Consider the following 21149-nt stretch of genomic DNA (forward strand, 5'->3'; position numbering starts at 1 on the left):
TTCTGAGAAGCAGTAGATGTGCTTTTTCTTATTCTTCCCACTGAGCGCAAATAAAACCCTAATCATAGTATATAAAACAAGCCCGAGGAGGCTCTGAAGGGAGGGGAGAAGGCAGATTAGCTAGGGATCGCAGGACCCAAGAAACAACACAACAATGAGTTTCTTGGTTGTTGGAATTTTTTTTTTTTTAATTTGCCTCGTATATCTCAGACTTGAAGCTGAAGAAGCCAGCAATCTGGAAATGCCGAGAGGTTTGGATATCACGCCCCCCCACAAAAAAAAACAACAAAAGCCTACTCTATCAGCCAAAGAACCAGAAAAGAGGCAGCTAGCAAGACAGAAAAATTTTAGGCAACAATTGGTGCACTCCAGCCAAACCCTTCAGAAAAATCTGTGGCCCCATCCGTGCCAGCAAGACCACGTGGGAAACCTAGACTTCCCCCTTCGGCAGTGTATGAGGTGCTCCAATCTCCCTGCCAGGGTGCTATCAGGGAAGGCCAAATAGGGGGCTGGGACTTGCCTCCCCACCTTCGCAGCAATAAGGAGCCTCACCAACTCTGGCATCAACAGAGGTCAAGTGGGGAATTCAGACTTCTAACCCGATTTGGCAGCAATGAGGCACTTCACTCACTTCCCCACTTCAGAAGCATCCCAGGCGACTAGCTAAAGCAGAAGGCTGCACAAGATACAGAGTCTCATCACATAATGCCCAAAATATCCAGGCCTCACTAGAAAATCACTCATCATGCCAAAAGCCAGGAAGATCTCAAGCCCAATGAGCACAGATGCCCACATCAGGATAAGAGAAGTGTTACAAACACATCTGAAACAGATGAAAACAAAAGTCTCAGCCAAGAAAGAAAAGATATAAACATTTAAAATACCATTTATAATTGCTCAAAAAAAATAAAATGCTTAGGTGTAAATCTAACAAAACACGTACACAGGACTTGCGTGCTGAAAACTCACGGAAAGCTGATGAAAGAAATCAACAAAGACAAAGAAATGGAAAGACATACTATGTTCATGAAGATGACTCAACATGGTGAAGATGTCAATTCTCCCCAAATTGGCATATGGACTTAGTACAATTCCTGTGAAAACTCCAGCAAAATGTTTTGTGGATATAGATAGACAACATTATTCTAAAACTGATATGGAAGAGAGGTACTTTCCATTCCAGTGGGGGTTGGGGGAGGGGAGGGGGAAGGGGGGAAGGTGGCTGGGGAAGGGGGTGGGGAGGCATCTGGCAGAGTTGGGGTCCCCAGGCCCTGAGCTCAGTCCAGAGGAAGCGAGATTGCCCTCAACGGGGCAGTTGGCGGGGACAGACGGGACCATCTGCCCAACCGCATGTGCCCCCGGATGAGGCCGCTCCACGCGCCCAAACCGACCTTCTAATCAATGGATAAAGTGGGGAAGATGTGGGATCACTTCAAATACAGGTGTCAGAATCTCTTCATTCATGAGGGAGGGAGCCGTAGTGAAGATGTGGACATGAACTCCAACAGATGTTTGCGAAAGAGAGAAACATCGGTGTAGGAGACTCAGCTCCTTAGCAACGAAGCAGTCCCTTAAGAGAAAACATTGCCTTGCAACTGAGAATAAGCCCTTCCAAGAACTCTTCTGGGAGAACCAAACCTGTGCCACTAAAATTCCTCTGGTTGTTGAAATAAGTAGTGACAAGGATAATGATTCGTGTGTCACCCTAGGAGCGAGACTTGCAAGAAGAGAGTCCTACTCTGGGCATGCTCCGTGGGGTGGGAAGAAAAAACATTCCTGTTCTACAGAGACACAGAGTGCATTGGATACTGATAAAAAGTTTGGTAGAACTTCAAAGGAGAGAGAGACGGTATGGCGTAAGCTCTGTCCTCGATATGGACCGGTGTCCGCAGAACTGTAGGAAGCTGTCCTCTGAGACAGAGGTTGCCCGACACTGTGGGCTTGTGTTTTCCCATGAGAGCTTACAGCAAGCAGTCAGAACCCCTCTTTTCTAATAAATGAAAAATACACCATTCTGAATTAAGGCTTGAGAAATGCCCATTTCCTTTGGGGCTGAGATTTAGCCCCCAAATGGCATTTGATTAAAGAGCATACAGCCCCTTGTGAGCCCACACTCAAACTTTTTTTGTTTGATACATTTGATCCATTGTTGGTTTCTACAGAAGATGAAGAAGATAGGCTTCGAGAGAGAGAAGGTGGCTTACTATTGAAGAGGGGGTTGACCCTCCTCCCAATGCACAAATACACACATTTGAGGCCACCTCACAGGTTAATCCATTATGTAAATTGGGACCAAAGTCAGCTCCTGGGATGACTGAAGTAAGTGGGGATAATCCTGCAATTCCACAAGCTAATTGTGACTCAGAAGAGGACAACCACCCTGTGTCTGTAGTCACGTAGGCAGAAGGGATGTCAGGTGTCTGGAGACAGCCATGTCCACATTCGCAGACAGGGAGCTTGGAAAGTCCATATGCAAATTGATTCCATGCACTGCTGCGTGTTGACTTGCTTCAGATCACGGGGAATCCCTGCTACCAGGGAGAGAGGGACCGTTACAAAGCAGAAGCCCTCCTTGAAGGGAAACTGAAAGGCTCATTCCTGCTCAGGGACTCTGCGCAAAAGGACAACCTCTTCTCAGTGAGCTTCCGTGGCTACAACAGATCCCTGCATGCCCAGACTGAACAGTGGAATCACAAGTTGAGTTCTGATGCCCATGACCCATGTGTATTTCACTCCTCCACTGTAACAGGACTTTTAGAACATTGTAAAGATCCCAGGTCTTCCATGTTTTTTGAACCATTGCTTACTAGATCCCTCAACAGGACTTTCCCTTTCAGCCTGCAATGTATCTGGCGGGCACTAATCTGTAGATGCACTGCTTGGGATGGAATCGATGGGCTCCCTTTATCATCAACGTTGCAGGATTTTTTGAAAGAGTGTCATTATATGCAAAAAGTTAGAGTTCGCTGGTTAGAACGAGAACCAGTCAAGTCAAAGGAAACTCTCCTGTCCCCAAAGGGCTTTAACTAGATTGGCTTTTATGTGCATCAGATGGTACTCCCAGATAGTAAGCACACATCTCAGTGTTAGGTTTTTTTCAGTACAGTGTATAGGCTTAGTGTTAGAATCTGTCAGATGCGATCTGCTGTTACTTACTCAGATAAATGTGGTGCCTATTGAGACAACAGAAGACAGACCTACAGATGTCCAATAAGGCTACAAAAACATTTTGTCCATTGAGCGAATTGTTTGGTTTTTAATGACTGTTGTGACTGAGTGAAGCAACTCTGGGGCATTTGCTATGAAGAATTCTATTTCTTTCTCTTTTTTAAAGATTTTATTTATTTTTTAAGAGAGAGCATAAGCAGGGGGGAGGGGCAGAGGGAGAGGGAGAAGCAGACTCCCCACTGAGCAGGGAGTCTGATGTGGGACTTCATCCTAGGCCCCTGGGATCATGACCTGAGCCAAAGGCAGACGCTTATTCAACTGAGCCACCCAGGTGCCCCCAAAGAATTCTACTTCTTACTAAAGAACAAATTATTAATATTGGATGAGTATTTTAACAGTCTGTTTAATGTTTGAAATTGTTATTTTTCAAAGAATTTTTTATAACCTTCCAAAAGTGCACTGTTTGTAGTTACTATAAATCAAGCTTTGGAAGTCCAAAAGATAAAGACTGCTTTCCTTTGATTAAAAAAAAGAAAAATGCAATTTCCTGGCCACAAGGGCATAGTGCAGTTCACCGAAGTGGTGAGAGTTTAGAGTCAGTCTCCTGTCTCTTCTGCAAAAGGTACTGTTAAGTAAACCAGTTTTTCTAAATAGTTGCTCTTAAAACTTCAGGCTTATAAAGTTGGTAGCAGAATTTTATTCCAAGGCCTTAGGTATTAATTTTTTTTTTGAATGAGTGCTTTAACTTAAAACACATTGGGAAGAGCTGCAATGTAGTGTGTGTGTGTGTGTGTGTGTGTGTGTGTGTGTGTGTGTGTGTGTGATTTTTTAAGTTAGTATGTGCAGTCTACTCATTGATTAAATTTGGATCTTTTCCTGTGCCCAGGATGCATTTGTGAACCATGAAGAAAGTGAGACTAGAAGATGCCCAAACAAGTCAGATGATAACAGCAGTGGTTGCCAATGTTGAGATTATTGTTAAACTGCAATGAACAGTTTGGATGGCAGTATTTAGCTCTTTGCTGTAAACTCTCACAACTGAATTGCTTAAGTACAGTTTCTAGAATTTCAGTGCAGTTAATTTCTAATGGAAAATCTGAAACCCTAACTGCAGACTTAAAAGATACTGTACAGGGGCACTTGGGTGGCTCAGTCGTTAAGCGTCTGCCTTCGGCTCAGGTCATGATCCCAGGGTCCTGGGATCGAGCCCCACTTGGGCTCCCCGCTCAGTGGGAAGCCTGCTTCTCCCTCTCCCAGTGCCCCTGCTTGTGTTCCTTCTCTCACTGTGTCTTTCTCTGTCAAATAAATAAAATCTTTAAAAAAGTAAAAAATAAAAAAAAATAGAAGATACTGTACAACCGTTGTGTCCATAAATAACTTTACTTAGCACCTTTTGGTCACTTAGAATATTATGCAATACTACTTGAGTGAGCTATTTTGGAAGTAATGCCAAGTTCTAGGGTTTGCTTCTGAGTATTGAACTGAATTTACAGTTCTGTCCCAGACATTTTGCACTCGCCGAATCCATTCTTGTGTCTTTTTGTTAATGTGCTGTGGACCACTGGTGAGTACTCCTTGGTTTCCTTACCTGCTGCTACAGAAAACTCTTTTACATCCTGATGGCTACTGCCAAGGCTACAAAAAAGAAAAGCTATATTTGTATGCAACATTAACCCTTTGACTGCTAATTTACGTTTCTGCTTGCTATGCCTTGTCATGGCAGCTTTTTTGTGCTAATAAAGTATCTTTGGTATAAAAAATAAAATAAAATAAAGTAAAATAAAATAAAACTGATATGGAAAAGCAAAGGAACCAGAATCACTGAAACAATTTTGAAAAAGAACAAGAGGAACCAGTCCACTTTTATAAAAAACCTGATATATAAAGCAGGGAAGACTTCTTACATACCTGCAGTAAAGCAAGACTGTGTAATATAGGCAAAGCAAGTCACAGAGATCAATGGAACGAATTAGAGCACCGGGAAACAGACCACACAAATATTTGCATTACAATAATGCAAAAACAATTCAGGGGAGGAAAGATAGACTTTTAAGCAAATGTGTGGGAGCAATTAAACATCCAGAGGTTAAAAAACAAAACAAAACAACAGAAACAAAGACACCTCGACCTAAGTCACACTTTACACAAAAATTAATTCAAAATGGACCAGAGGCTTAAATGTGGACTGTTAAGACTAGAAAACTTTTAGAAAAAAACACAAGAGAAAACCTTGGGGGTCTAGGGCTAAGCAACCAGGGCTCATACTGAGCACCAAAAGCATGAGCTATAAAAGGAAAGATCGATGAATTGGACTTCATCAAAATGTAAAACTCTTCCTTCGTGAAAGAGTCTCTTTTTTAAAAAAGATTTATTTATTTATTGGGGTGGGGCAGAGGGAGAGGGAGAGAGACTCTCAAGAGGACCCCCCGAGCGCAGAGCCCAATCCTGGGTTCAATCTCACAACTCTGAGAGCATAATTTGGAGTCGAAATCAAAAGTGGGATGCTTAGCCCCCTGAGCTACCCAGAAGCTCCCATGGAAGAGTTTCTTAGAAAGCTGAAGAGCACAAAGCTCTTGATTTTGGCTTGGGTCGTGATCTCAAGGTGGTAAGATTGAGTCCTGTGATGGCCCACACTCAGAGGGCAGTCTGCTTGGGATTCTGTTCCTCTGCCCCTGCTCCTGCGCTTGCTCACACTCTCTTTCTCCCTCTCAAATAAATAAATAAATCTTAAAAAAAAAAAAGCTGAAGAGAAACTACAGACTGGGAGGAAATATTTGCAAACCACTTCTCTGACCAAGGACCAGTGTCTAGAACCTGTGAAGAACACTCAAAATTCAACAGCAAAAAGGAAAAGAAAAAATCCAGTTGGAAATTGGGCAAAACACATGAAGAGACATTTCACCAAAGAAGATATGCAGATGGCAGATAAGCGCATGCAAATATGTTCAACATCATTAACCAGGAGTGAGATGCAAATTAAACCTCAATGAGCTATCACTATACACTGATCAGAATGGCTAAAATTAAAAAATGGTGACAAGACCAAATGTTGGTGAGGATGCAGAGAAACCGGGTCACTCACACATTGCTGATGGGAACATGAAAAGGTACAGCCACTCTGGAAAACCATTTGGCAGTTTCTTTAAAAATCAAATATGCAGGGGCGCCTGGGTGGCTCAGTCCTTAAGCGTCTGCCTTGGCCTCAGGTCAGGATCCCAGGGTCCTGGGATCGAGTCCCACATTGGGCTCCCCGCTCAGCGGGAAGCCTGCTTCTCCCTCTCCCACTCCCCTTGCTTGTGTTCCTCCCTCGCTGTGTCTCTGTCAAATAAATAAATAAAATCTTTTTAAAAAATTAAATATGCAACTGCTATTCAACCCAGCAATTGCACTCCTGGGCATTTGTCCCAGAGAAATGAAGACTTATGTTCACACCAAACAGGGATGTACAGGAATGCTTATAGCAACTTTATTCATAATAGCCAAAATCTGGAAACAACCCAGATGTCCTTCGACAAATGAATGGCTAAACAAACTTCGTATATCCGTATCATAAGAAATGACTCAGTAACAAAAAGGAATGAACCAGTGATCCACACAACAACCTGGATGGCTCTCCTGGATGACTCCAACCTGCTGAGTCAGAAGAGCCAATCCCAAAAGGTTACATACTGTGTGATTCCATTTATATAACATTCTTGAAATGATGAAATTGCAAAAATGGGAAACGGATTAGCGCTGGGGGCGGGGGGGCTTGGGAGGGGCGGGGTTGAAGGGAAGTGGGCGTGGCCATTAAAAGAGCCATAGGCGGATCCTTGTGGCCATGGAAGCATTTGGTATCTTGGCTGCATCGGTGTGAACATCCTGGTTGTGATATTGTACTATATAGTTTTGCAAGATGTTCCCATGGGGGGAAAACAGGTAAAGGGTACAAGGGAACTCTCTGCATTATTTCTTTAAATTGCATGTGAAATCTACGGTTATCTAAAAATAAAAAAATTAAATTTTCAGGGGCACCTCGGCGCCTCGGTGGCTCAGTGGGTTAAGCGTCTGCCTTCGGCTCCGGTCATGATCCCTGGGTCCTGGGATCGAGCCCCGCATCGGGCTCCCTGCTAAGCGGGAAGCCTGCCTCTCCCTCTCTCGCTCCCCCTGCTTGGGTTCCTTCTCTCACTGTGTCTCTGTCAAATAAATAAATAAAATCTTAAAAAAAAAAAAAAAGACATTATTAGCCAGCATCACCTCCCTCTTCCCCTCCCCGAGTCCCCACTGCCTGAGAGCTTGTGGCTGATGCCCAGTTTCCAGGGACCAAGCTGCCATCCAAAGTGCAGCTGTGGCTGGGGGGCCAGGACCCCAGCACCAGAGCCATCACTTCTGAGGGAACCTAGAGAGGGGAACCGGAGCCAGATGCTCACAAGCAGGCAACGGGAAATGTGGATACCAGAAAATATAAACTGCTCAGCTAGACATAACCCTGGCAGACCTCCAGGGTGGACAAGGACAGAGATGGTGTGCGAGGACAAAGGAGGCATACCTAAATCACAGGAACCAGCGCGGGTTCTCCGAGGAAGAGTCATGGTGGCTGGCCAAATGTTTGGGTTTGTACAGGCCAGCTGGCTGGGGACTCCGAGGAAAATCCAGGGACCCCACATGTGGAAAGAGCACCCAGTGAATGCCCTTCTCAGACATCCTCGCACTAAGACAGAGAAGTGGGGCCGGGCTGGGGGTTTGGCCCCTGGTGGAGTAAGCCAGCGGGTTTGTAGACAGTAGCAATGCGCAGTGGGTGCCGGTCCATGAGGGACCACACGCATGCCTCTGTTACTGATCATCGCTGGAAAATGCCTGGGTCCACAAGATGCTTTGTTTTTGTTTTAGCAGTCTGTCTCTGTCCCTTCTGTCTCTGTGCCCCTGCCTGCCCGCTGCCGCCCCCCCAACTACTTCCAGAATTCTCCTTTCCCAAACCTTTCCTAGAGCTAGAAAGGACCTCAAAGGATTGTCTGGTGCTGCCTTGAGACCCCGAAGGTGAGATGGCATACCCCTGTTCTACAGTCCAGGGTGCTGTCGCTTAGAGATGGGACCCGCTCGCCCTATCATGCAGGAGGCCAGGATCAGAACTCAGGCATCCAGCTCTCCGCCCGGCTTCACTTGCTCAGGGTTGGGGAAAAGGAAAGCCCCCACTGCACCTGGAGAAATGATGGCCAGAGGCCCCTGCCCCAGCGCCTCTCTCCGTCCCCACAGCCATGCCGTGGCTCGGTCACGTCCAGCCAGCAATGCACGGCAAGAGCCTGCTGTATGCCAGGTGTAGCTACAGACTCTGAGAAGGCAGCAGTGACCAAAACAGACACGGCCGTCCTTGCCCCCTGGGGCTCACATTCACACCTGCGCCGCTGGTCCCACCGCCCGTCCCCCACCCTTCATCCAAGGCCATCTGAGACTCCTGGAGACACACAGGGGGCACTGTCACCTGTGGGCCTGTGCGCTTGGACCTCCTATTTGTGTAACACCTGCATTGGCTTTCGAGGTTATTTCCAAATAGATCTACATGCAGTCACTGAATGGTATGTTGTGTTATGTTAATTTGATTGATGTAAGATATCTAAAATAGCACAAATTTGCTAACCCTAGTTAGTTAGATATTTCTTCATGCTTTCAATATAACCAAAAGCCTCAACAAAATAGAAGTTTCCAGACCTCTCTGGACCTGCATGAGGTTCAGGGACACCAGCCCCCTCCTGATCAGTCCCACAGCCTCCCCTGCCATAGACCCCCTGTCCCTCCTGTATTCTCCTTTCTGGAATGGGGAAGAAAAGAATCCTGCCTGGAGGAGAGCAAGGGGGCTACAGATTGAGTCCTGACCCCACCGGTTACTCGTAAGACTTTGAGTCAGTTCCCTCTTCCTTTGTGGCTTCAGTTGCCCCATCTGTGAAATGGGAACAGGGTGATGACCTTCAGGGTCCCTTTCAACACCAACTGTATGATCTCCCTGACTATACTTCAGCTCCCCCAACGTCCGTGTCTCTCCCCAATTCATGGTCCTCGTGTGCACACAGTAGGTCTTCAGGAAACAGGTGCAAGCCGCAATTTCCAGGTCACCGACCCTGTGGCCATCGGGACCCGGCCATAGAGCAAGCTGGTTTTCTCTGGGAGCTCTGGCCACCTTCATGGCTCCTGGGGCCAGGACCCCTGACCCACAGGCATGAGCTGGGTGACCCCATCACACCGCTCTGGTCCAGGGCCTACCCAGAAGATTCACAACCGGCTCAGGGCCAGGAACTTTGCTGAGCTGACCCCGAGCTTTCCCTTCCACACGCTCTTCCTCTCAAAGTGTGGCTCCTGGACCCGCAGAGCTGGCCTCGCCTGGGGCTTGTTAGAACACCGAGAACCCGAGTTGGCTCCTACAAGTTAAGTATTCCTCCTCAATCCTCACAAGCTGTCTGCTTCCTCGTCCACCCCAGAGGTCTGCCAGGGTTTCTGTCCAGCTGTCCAGTTTTTATTTTCTTTCTTTTTTTTTTTTTTAAGATTTTATTTATTTATTTGACAGAGAGAGGGAACACAAGCAGGGGGAGTGGGAGAGGGAGAAGCAGGCTTCCCGTTGAGCACGGAGCCCGATGCGGGGCTCGATCCCAGGACCCTGGGACCATGACCTGAGCCGAAGGCAGACGCTTAACGACTGAGCCACCCAGGCGCCCCACAGTTTATATTTTCTAGGATCCACATTTCGCTTCTTGTCAACACGTGAAACATTTGCCTGCCGTTAGCCTCTGACTCCCGTTTCCTCGGAGGGGATGGCCGTGGTTCCGATGCCCTGGCCGAGTCAGAATCTGCGCTCTGACAAGATCCCTAGGGGATTCTTTTGCACATCAAGGTTCGAGAAGGGTCGTCTCTTAGCCAAGAGGCCCAAATCCCCCTACCCAGCCCAACATGCTTGTTCGGTCACTTAATCCATCAGTGACATGTTTGCTAAATGAATTCCAGCACCTTTCACTGTGAGGGTCTCCTGTTGGGGAGGAATCTAGTACTTCCCAGGTGCATCCAAGGAGCCACTGGGTTCCCGTGTTCTGCAGCATCAGCCCCCATGGGCTCAGCACAGACCCAGAACCCAGGCCCTACCCATCTGCTCCAGGGGACTGACCCGACCCGGCTGCAACCAGGTGGTCCCATCAGTTGGGGTCCTGCTGCAATGAGCTCAAACTTTTATTTTATTTTATTTTTAAAAGATTTTATTTATTTATTTGAGAGAGAGAGCATGAGCAGGGGCAGAGGGAGAAGGAGAAGCAGGCACCCCGCTGAGCAGGGAGTTGGATGAGGGGCTCAATCTCAGGACCCTGAGATCATGACCTGAGCAGAAGGCAGATGCTCAACCGACTGAGCCACCCAGGTGTCCCAAGCATTGTCCTCATTTTATTTTATTTTTTTAAGATTTATTTATTTACCTGAGAGAGAGAACGAGAGCACAGAGGCAGAGGGAGAGGGAGAAGCAGGCTTCCTGCTGAGCAGGGAGCCCGATGCCGGGCTCGATCCCAGGACCCCGGGATCATGACCTGAGCCGAAGGCAGACCTTTAACCGACTAAGCCACTCAGGCGCCCCAAGCTCTTTTAAAGGCCAGAAAGCCAAGGCATGTCTCCCCACCTCAGCTCAGCCTTCTCCCCCTAACACAGGAACACACACATGCACACACTCACACACCAGGCCCTGGTTAAGCCTCCTGTGAGTCATAGGGTGACTCACAGGCACACACACACACACACACACACACACACACACACACACTCACACACACACCTCCGTGCCCTTCAAGGGGGAGACTGGGAAAGTGGGAGGGGAAAAGAGGTGTCTCGGAGCCAAACCTGAGAAAAGCGACTTTGGACCCAGCTGGACCGAGGAACTCCCAGGACCGGGGTTGGGGGTCTGGGCACCCTGCCTGTGCTAGCCTGGGAAACAAGGCAAGTCACCGAGTCAGCAAGTCCTTCCTGCTTCATGAGCCCCACAGGACAGTGTTGGGGAAGTCACTACAGTGCAAGGCGCGGCGGGGGGTGTTGGGTGGAGGGGGGATGACATCGGGACAGGCACCACCCCCAGCTTCGCGGGGAGTTTTTGGGGTGGGAGCCATTCTGACTGGCAACCAACCACCTCCCAGAAACCCATGGACACCCCCACCCAGCCCTGACCTCAGAGACAGCATTCTCACAGAAGGGCCTATATCCACCCAGGGGGCTGTTTGTAGACAGGGCCGGGAGTCACTGGATCTTCTAAGATGAGCAGATGCAGCCTAGGCCTGGCAGGGGCCAGACCACACTGCTTTGGGGGTCCTGTTATCGGCTGCTCCTCCCATCCCCAGGCCTCCCGGGACATGGGCTTCCTATGGGACAAGAACGGAGGAGGGGTGGGCTGGGGGAATGTGCGGCCTGGGGGTGGGACGGCCACACCATCCACCCCCTTGAGACCTGGGGCCCACCTCAGTTTTCCTATTTGGGTAATTTCCTGCCATCACGGACTCTTCTAGTGGCTCAGGAAAGAAAAAGGGGGCTGCCCTGGGATTGGCCTTGGCAGGGCTGGCGGGAAACAGCGATCAGGAGGAGGGACCTTGGAAAAATGGACGCTTCTTCTTCCTGACCCCAGCTGCGGGGACAGAGGCCGAAGTCCCACTCACCCCACTCAAAACCCCCTCCACACCCAGGGTCATGCTCTGGGCTGAACCCTGGACCCCATTCTCCCACCCAGCCGGGCATATTTGGGGAGCAGGTGAGCCGTGCCTGACCGGAGACTGCCGGGGAGGCAGAGGTGGGCAGTGGGGTCGCCTGGGTCTGGGAGCTTCTCCCTAGCATTGCCCAACGGCTTCCCAGGCCCCCGACAGGTGGCCGCGGAGCAGGGCTGGGGGAGGCCTCAGACGGCCCCCACGCCCCTGCTTTCCGCTTTGATTAGCAGAAACATTCCTGCATCTGTCTCGGGAAGACAGCCTGCTCCCATCGTCAATCACCCAGGAAACGCAAACACATTCCGGCTGTGCCCTGACCTTCTTCCCACAAAGTCATGGGCACCCTCAGGGCTCTCCACCCCCACCCCAGAGCCAAGGGGACAGGTGTGAGGGAGAAGCCCCCCCCAACTCCCGCCCCACCAGACCTCAGCTTCTGCCACAGCAGAGGAAGGTCTGAATCACAGCCCTCACTACCTAGCCTCCCTCCTTACACACCACACACACACACACACGCGCGCGCGCGCGCGCTCAGGAAAACACAGAGCTGCCAGCAAAACACGGATCCACTCAGCCACGCCCACAGACAGCTGTGCACACACAGACCACTGAGCATGAACCACAGAGAAGGGGGCAAATGCGCACACAGCTTTGACCCACCCTGGGCTGAGCAGCCAGAGGGCAGAGATCCCAGCTCTCCTGTATCTGGCACATAGTAAGTCTGCAGTGACTGGCACATGGTACTGGTCACCTTTGGACCCTCCCTAGGTCATACCTATTTTTTTCCATTGTCCTCTCTGCCTCCTATGATATGAGCTCTGCATGGACAGATCTTTCTCCCGTTCACAGATGCACCCCAGTACCCAGCACGGGGCTTGGCACTTAGTAGGTACTCGGTGAACATTTGTGAATGACCAGGCAGCCCCACCGGGACACAGCACCGCCCACTGACCTGCAGTCACCACCCTCATCCCCAGAGCCAGGCTCCCCAATAGCTGCCTGCTTCCCAAGAGAACAGCTGTGACCTCACCACCTTCCTGGGGCCCAGGGCACCCCAGGCCCTACTTCCTCCCCTGGCTCAGACCCTATGACACTCTAGGCTCATCTCCGCTGCCAGCTCCTGACCCCTGTCCTAGGACATGGTCCTGCCCACCCCACCTCTGGCCCCTGGCCAATACCACTACTTCTCCTCCAGCCATGCAGAACTCCTGTTCCCCGAGCTCCTGAGCACGCCCTCCTCCAGTCCACGCGCAGACCCACAAGGGAGAAATACGCGCTCCTTGGTCTGTGCGCTGAGTTTGGAGTTGGCACCATAGGGTTAGGGTGGCCATCGCGGACTGAACAGCCCTCCCGTTTGCTAAGCTTGTATGTGTGCTTGTTTATTTGATACCCTATTATCATTACCTCCCTTTTCCAAAAGAGGAAACTGAGGCATAGAGAGGCTACCACATGCCTGAGGGAGGGGCAGAGGCAGCTGGATTCCAGAGCTTGAGCACTTGACCAACCTGTCAACCTGTGATGCTGCTCCTCAGTAATCATACCTCCTTCCCCAGAATCAGGGGCTGGGGCTGGGGCTCTGCTCCCAGGTATGTCTTCTTGCTTTCTTCTCTCTGGCCAAAGTTAACTCGTTCCTCACCCGGGGAACCCTGGTCTCCAGGAGAGAGGCCCACAACAACCTTCCTTCCCAGCCGAAGCCCTCATGGTCCACGGAGCAATTTCCCAGGCCGCGTCTCATTTAATCCTCCCAAGAGCCTGGGGGGACAGCTGTGTCTCCCTCCATCTTATATATGATGGCACATTCAGAGAGTCGCACGTCTTGCCCGGGGGTGGAAAGGAATATGAGGTCAGATAAAAGTGACTATTTATTGGGCTATGAGACAGTGTATTCTATAGGAATGCATTCAGTTGCAAGTACAAGAAACAAAAATCCAACTGATAATTGGTTGAGGGAAGAAAGATAGGGGTTTTGTTTTCTTCCATCCCAAGAAATTAGGGTGGTAACGCTGGCATTGTCAGGTGGCTTGACAATGTCAGTGCTGGGGTTTCTTTAGCATCCTTACCACCTCATTACTGCAAAATGGCAGCTGATCCTCCAAGCATTGTGTCTGCATTCAAAGCAGGAAGAAGGGAGAATAGGGAAGGGCTGTGTCCCTGTAAGTATCTGTCTTTTCACTGAGGAGGGGCCTCACTGTCACCCTCCTTCCATACCCGACAGATCTCCTTTTGCACCCCATTAGTCAGAGTTAGGGTCACATGGCTGCACTTAGACCAACCTCGGGTCCAAGGACTCCGATATTCATGAATGGGTTAGGCCACCCACAGTCCATCCTCTGATGCTGAGATCACAGCATTTCTGCTGGCCCCATGAGCAGATCAGGGTTCTGTTTATCAGGAAAAGGGTGGATGGGCACCAGTCAGGTGAGGCAATAGGCAAGGTGTGCTCCCCCAGATACCATGCTAAGCTACTTATATACATCATCTCACTTGGGCCTCATGCAACCTTATAAAGCTAGGACTGCTTTATGCCAATTTTGCAAATGAAGAGAAAAAGCTAGGGAGTGCAGAGCTGGTCTGTGTTCTTAACCATTCTACCAGACTGCCAGGTCATGAAGGACTCAGACCCCCGAAAGCAGGAAGTTGTCCAAAGGGACCCTGTCAGGCCCCGCTCACCACCCACCTCACCACGCACCTGCCGTCCCCTGGCTATGAGTGTGCAGGGTCGGGGTGCCTGAGTGGGCACGTCCAGACAGCCAACTGCACCACTGTCTGGGAGGGCGGGCATGTGCTCCCATGGTGCTCACTGCGGCCGCTGTGCTCATGGGGGCTCTGGCCAGAGGTGAGGGCTGCGCCCCTACTTCTTTTTCCTTCATCCATCCAATGTCTGCCAGTGCCAGGCACCCAGTCAGGCCTCAGTGGGAGGGATGTGGGGTACAGATTGGCGGCTCAGGCACAGATCCTGCCCTCAAAGACAGATCTGGCCACCCGGGGTCTCTTAATTCAGGGAAATCTGGGGTGGAATGTTTGAAGGGTTTCAGTGGAGAGAAAGCTCATTTCTGGCCAGGGGAGCTCCAAGGGCAGATGGAAATCTTGCAAAACTGAAACTCTGTGCCCATTAAACACAAACTCCCCATTTTTCCCTCCCCCCCGCCTCCCGAGGACCCCCATTCTGCTCTCTGTCTCTACGAATGTGACTGTTCCAGGGACCCCAGGTAAATGGCATCAGACAGTATGTGTCGTTTTGTGTCTGGCTTATTTCACTGAGCATAGTGTTCCCAAGGTTCAGTCATGTTGGAGCCGGTGTCAGAGTTGCCTTCCTTTGTAAGGCTGAATAATAGTGCCTTGTAAGAATATACTACATTTCGCTTATTCATTCATCTATCAGTGGGCCCTTGGATTGCTTCAACATTTCGGCTACTGTGAATAATACTGCCTGCGAACATGGGTGTACCAATAAATCTCGGAGACGATGATTTCAGTTATTTTGTGTATATGCCCAGAAGTGGAAGGGCTGGGTCATATGGTAACACTGCTTAATTTTTTGAGGAGCTGCTGACTTTGAAGAGGGGCAGAGACTTGGGCAGGTGGACACACCCCGTGCTAGCCTAGAAGAGATGAAAGAAGCGTGCTACAGAACGAGACAGGCACTTGGCTTTTGTTTTGATTCATCGTTTTGCCCGCCCACTCTCTGAACCCCAGTCTTGGACCCATGGATCACCCTCCTGTCTAGAAATGAGAAGTATCAGCCACCCGTGTTCTCCGACTCCCTTGCAGATAGGGCCTTCAGAGCTCACCAACCCAAGAACTGAAAACAAAACTCATGCTGGGAGAAAGCAGAGCACCTCCCTGCAGAGCCCCTAGGACAGCGGTGCCCAGTGCTGGGCGTTGGGTGTGAGCTGTGCTGCTCACAAGGGGGCTGTTCAGAGGGCTGACCTCACGGGCTGAGAGGATTGGTCAGTCCTGTTTGCAGACCACAGGCCCAGGTCTTCAGCTCACTTATGATTTATGAGTCACCCAACATCCTTTGAATATCTTTTTGAATATCTGTTCTTTGAGCATCCTTTTCGCTTAAGTTAACCAGAGTTGTTTTCTGTTGCCCACAACGAAGAACGGCGCCTTATACAGAAATTGGTGCCCAGAGCGGTTGCAGGCGATGGATGTTGAAGGAAATTCAGAGAAGCTGGGATTTGGGTATCTGGACTGCTTGGGACTGAAGACACTAAAAATTCAGCACAGAAGAAGGGATCAACTCTAGAATCCTCCAGCATGCAGAGGGAAAACAGGAATTCAGAGTCACCAGCAAGAATCACCTGGAATAAAGAGCCTACCGAAAGCAAGACTCAGACTGAGGCCCCATCGCCTTGGAAGAGGTGAGGATGAGACTGTGGGTAGAGGCTGCTGGTTCTCACGGGGCTGGACCGTTGAAGAAACAGATGACAAGCTCCCAAATCCTAGACCCTTGGCTCAAGACCCGATCATAAACTGAGGACTTCTGTGCTAAGAGTACCGCTGAATTCTTGCAGCCACCAGGCTGAGATAGCAAAAAATGAAACCTAACGTTTGAGCCTGCAGAATGGTGAGCTACCTCAGTGGCTACGGCCACAGCCTCACCAGTTCTGCTCCGTGGAAGTCAGACCCTTGACTGGGAAAGAGTGAACTTGGTGTCTGCATGGAGCCGTGTGGGAGGGTTTGGAGTGATGCTGAACCCCTGGAACCCCTGATTCCCGCCGAGCCCCCTTGCAGGCTGAAGCAGCCTGTCCTCACTGTCTGATAATGCTGATCCTGCCTTAATGGGGCCCCGTTAATGACCCTCGTCCAAGACCCCCATTCTCCCCCATGTTTTCAAACCACAGTCGGGTCCCCAGACTGGGCAGAACTGAATATCAACTCCAAACCAAAATCTGGGCAAAACTTTGCTGTTTCATACGATCAAAAATCTGGAGACGGTGTGTGAATGGATCCATTGAGCTGAATTTATACCCACCGGCCATTCTGGATTCAGGGTGTGGGTCTCAGCTGGGGGTGGCCCTAATTCTTTCCAGCGCCGGTTTGGGGGTTGGCAGGTATATGCTGCTGAAGCCTGACTCAGCGGCAGCCCGTGCTCGCTGAGATGGAGGGGGGAAAAAAAGCCCAGGTATAAGGGAGAGACAGAGCTGTGAATTAACCATGGGTGACCCACGGCACCTAACCACAGCCCCTTCACCAGGACGGCACCAACCGCCTTGTGGAGGCAGCCCAACAGCTTTTAGAAGGCCTCAGTGTCCCGACTCCTGATTTCTAGGGTGGAAACCAAGACCCTGGGAGGTACAGGCTCTGTGGCAGCAATGAATGCCAGGGGCGGGGTGGGCACATCACTCTAATAGTAGCAGGACCAAGCAGCCACCCCGATGGTCTGACCAGCGGGGACTCAGGGGGCTAACGGATCACAAGTTCCCCAGGGCAAGAATGGATCAGCAGCCTCCAAGGACATGTGGCTTTTATAACCAGACAGACCTGGATCTGGTCAACAGAAGCCTGACTTGAGCCCTTTCCCCCAACACCCCTCCCACCGTGGCTGGTCAGAGACAAGTCCTCCTCCACCCCCAGACTGAGTCTGTCCACTAATCTCCCTCACACTTCGCCACGGGGACTACAGCCATTTATAGGAGAATCCGGCTCTGGGGAGCAGGGGGAGGGGGTTTGAGCCTCTCGGAGTCCTGTTTCCTCATCTGTAACACGAGGACAATAACATCTGCCTGAAAGGATGGTCGGGTTAATTGAGTGAAATAACGGGACAGTGGCTGAAACACAAACTTGCATTGCCTGCAGCTGAATTTTAATCCCTCTGTGATTTTGTGTTCATTCTTTCATTTGTTCCCATCTTCACTCCACTGCACTATCATCGGCCCTGTGCTGGGCACTGAGAGCTCAAAACTAACAACCCCTACCAGTGACTGAGGGTAAAGTACGTGCCTGGAGCAGGGCTCAGCCTCCATGTCTCTAACCTAGGCAACAGCTCTGCAAGGTCACATGGCAGGAGGTAGCAATGCTGGGATGGGGACCTAGTTGAGTTCTAGTGTTGTGTTTTCTCCACTGTGGCACCAAGCTCCTCAGAAGTTAATAAAATGAGGCGGCAAATACAGAGCTTGGGACATGGTGAAAGTGATAGAGAAAGAAGGAGGGGCATGGCTCAAAGAATGGAGGATGGATGGACAGATGGACAGATGGATGAATGGATGGATGGACAGGTGGGTGAGTGGCGGATGGGTAGATGGATGAATCGATGGATGGGTGAATGGACAGATGTATGGATGGGTGAGTGAGTGGATGGGTGGGGAATACATGGATGGTGGGTAGGTAGATGAATGGATGGGTGGGTGAGTGGATGGACGGACGGATGGATGGATGGATAGAGAAATATAGACACAGAGAGAGATAATGACTAGATAGACTTAAAAGATGGATTTGACATGACCTCTAACCCTGGAGGATCTTCCAATCAAGGAAGATGCAGTGCTAAGCACGGACCTAGCTGGGAAATTGAAATATCTGCAGTTAGTAACACTGTCAGAGTCTGCCATTTTCCAGCCACAAACATGGTGTGTGAAGATCAGCCAGGCAAGCTATGACTTGGGGCAGACACACTTGATCGCCCGAATAACAGACCTTTTTGTTCATTTGTTCAACAGGAGTTCTAGCACCTAGTACCAGGCAGTATCCTAGGCTCCGGGCATAGAGTAGTGCACAAAATACGTCCGTGTGGAGAGTCCAGTATGTGATGCGGGAGGGTGCAAACAAGGATGATATATGTGTAGAATGAGCCAGATGAGAGTGAGCACCATGAAGACAAACAAAGCAGGGCAAGAAAGGAGGGCCCTGGAGGCCCAAAGGAAGGGAGCGAGGCCCAGATCTGGAAGGAGCAGCAACTTTCCCAGGATCACAGTAACTGGCGCGGCTGGATCAGACTAGAACCCAGGCGATGCACAGGTGTTGGGGTTCTGGAGTTCCTGATCGGATGCTACAGGATGGTGGAAACACACCAGATACGGTGTCAGCAGAGTAGGGTGCTGCTGGGATCCAGGCAGCCAGGAGCTGCGTGATCTCAATCCCCTAAACCCCTTTGCTATCACGTTACTGTTCATTTTGCCCTCCACTCCTTAAAACAACCCTGTATTTTCACAGATATTTTACTTTATACACTGTCAATGTTCACTCTTTTGTTTTCTGGAGGCAGTAGATGCTAAGCCTCTAAAGAAGGCCCCGGTTCTGCTCTAGCTGAGGGAGGAGAGCTGCTGGCTGGGACACAGAAGGCTCCTCAGGAGGAAGGAGATCTGAGCAGGCCTCAAATAGAGAAGCATTCATAATGTGATGCCAAATGCCCAGACCAGCCTGGTGGCCATCTCTTTCCTAGAAAGAAGGGGGCTATTTATCAGGATTAGGGTCAATTTCAAAGGGCAGAAAACCCAAGTTAGGAGTAGCTCAAACAGAAAGAAATTTCTTCCTTTCTTATGTAAAAAAACCTGGGGGCGCCTGGCTGGCTCAGTTGGTAGAGCATGGGACTCTTGACTTCAAGGTCATGAGTTCAAGGCCCACATTGGGCACAGAGCTAACATGGGGAAAAAAAAAATAAAATAAAAACTCGTAAGCTAGGTAGTCAGGTGGCAGGGACCCAGCCCCTTCTGTCTGGCTCCACCAATCTCAGTATTCGGCTTTAACCTCATGGCTCAATATGGCTGCTTGAGCACCAGACATCATGTCTGTATCACAGCAACAGGACAGAGGAAGGGATAAAGAAGGGAATGTCTTCTTCCCAGCAGTGGGGTTTCTAGAAGAATGCCATTTTAGGTTAGCAGTTCTAAGACCCAGAAAGGGCCCACCAGGTCCCTGGAAAGCCCACAGGCTTGGCACTACTGCTGCCTGAGATGGCATCTGGGGAGGGGAGAGATGCAGGCAGCTCTGCCTATCTCCCCCAGGAAGTTCCTGCAGCCATCCACGGAACAGCATAGAGGCGGCTGGCCGCTTCCAAGATGCCACATGCACTGGGCCCTCTATTGGCCCCCTAACTTCCACCTCCTACTGGAGTTGTCCCCCATCCTCTCAGCCAGAGTTTTCTCTGGTGCCCTGGGAACCCAGAACACTGGGTGGGAAAGAGAGGGTCCTACAGAGTTGGGCAGGCAGTCTAAGTTTCCAGCTAAAGCCCTCTGCCCCGTGCCTCCCACCACCACAGATGGACTCCAATTCCTCAAGTGTAGGACTTGGAGTCCCAGAAGAATTTAAACCAGATTGCTATAAAAGCCCTTGCTAGAGACTGACACAAGGTAGGGGCTCAAGAAGGTGAGTGAATGAGTGAATGAATGAATGAATGAATGAGTCAATAAATTACCAATCACTCAATCATGGTGTTAGTCAGTCTTAGCTCAGCCAAGTTGTCACCCAGCTTCCACTTACATACTTCCAGTGATGGAGAGATCACTACTTCTAGGGGCAAAATGGTTTTAGTTTTAGACGGTCCTTATGATGAGTCAGATTCCCCACCTCCTAGGTTTCCCCATCAGCCCCAGTCTGCCTACAGGTGGGACCCAAAACACATTTAGAATCTTTTTTATGTGATGGGACCCAAGCCTCTGCAGGCAAGGGAAAGCACAGAATCCCACAGCTGGACCTTAGAGGCCACAAGTCTCTTGGTCATCTTCTTGTGTTTCAGAGGAAGCCCTGACCAGAGAGGGGCTAGGACTCACCCAAGGCCACACAGCTGGGGAAGGGCTGAGCCAAGATCAGACCCCCAGATCCACCTTTCAGCTGTGTTCCTTCTAAATTCCACAGCCCCTCCAGCCTTCCCCACATGGGGTACCCCTCCCCACGGCCAGCCCCACCCTATGATGCCGAGGATCTGGTGCCCTTATGGAGATCCTCATGCTGGAGAAAACCATCTCTTGTCACTGCCAGTGACAGGCACAGGGCTGAGACCTGTGGTCAGGGGGTCAGGAGCTGCTGCCAGACCAAGACCTGTAGGACAGGCTGTATGGCTCTTACCCACCCCCCAGGCAGGGGCCTCCCTCAGAACAGCAGGCCCACGTGTGTACACTCCCACGTGTGAGCGTGTGCACGAGTGTGTGCTTGCACTTTCCAGAGCCAGAGGAACACGTAACAAGCTGTCAGTAAATCCTGCCAATTCGAGAAGGGTAATTGTCACGCACGATGCCAACAGACAGAACTCCAGTGGATTCACTTGTTTTGTTTTGTGGTTATTTTTTTTTTTTACAACTTTAAATACGGAATATAAATAAATTTACATTTAAAAAATAAAAGGAAAGCCCC

The 21149-nt window shown here is 50.1% G+C and overlaps 1 pseudogene; it reads left to right on the forward strand.

Moving 5' to 3' along the window:
- The first annotated feature begins 1401 nt into the window (after nucleotides 1–1401).
- On the forward strand, nucleotides 1402–3030 carry LOC114218498 (suppressor of cytokine signaling 5-like; annotated as a pseudogene).
- Nucleotides 3031–21149: the final 18119 nt, after the last annotated feature.

This window comes from Eumetopias jubatus, unplaced genomic scaffold, assembly GCF_037043125.1.
Source record: "Eumetopias jubatus isolate StellerSeaLion01/CBP00866 unplaced genomic scaffold, mEumJub1_p1.0 scaffold_8, whole genome shotgun sequence".
Classification (NCBI taxonomy): Eukaryota; Metazoa; Chordata; class Mammalia; order Carnivora; family Otariidae; genus Eumetopias; species Eumetopias jubatus.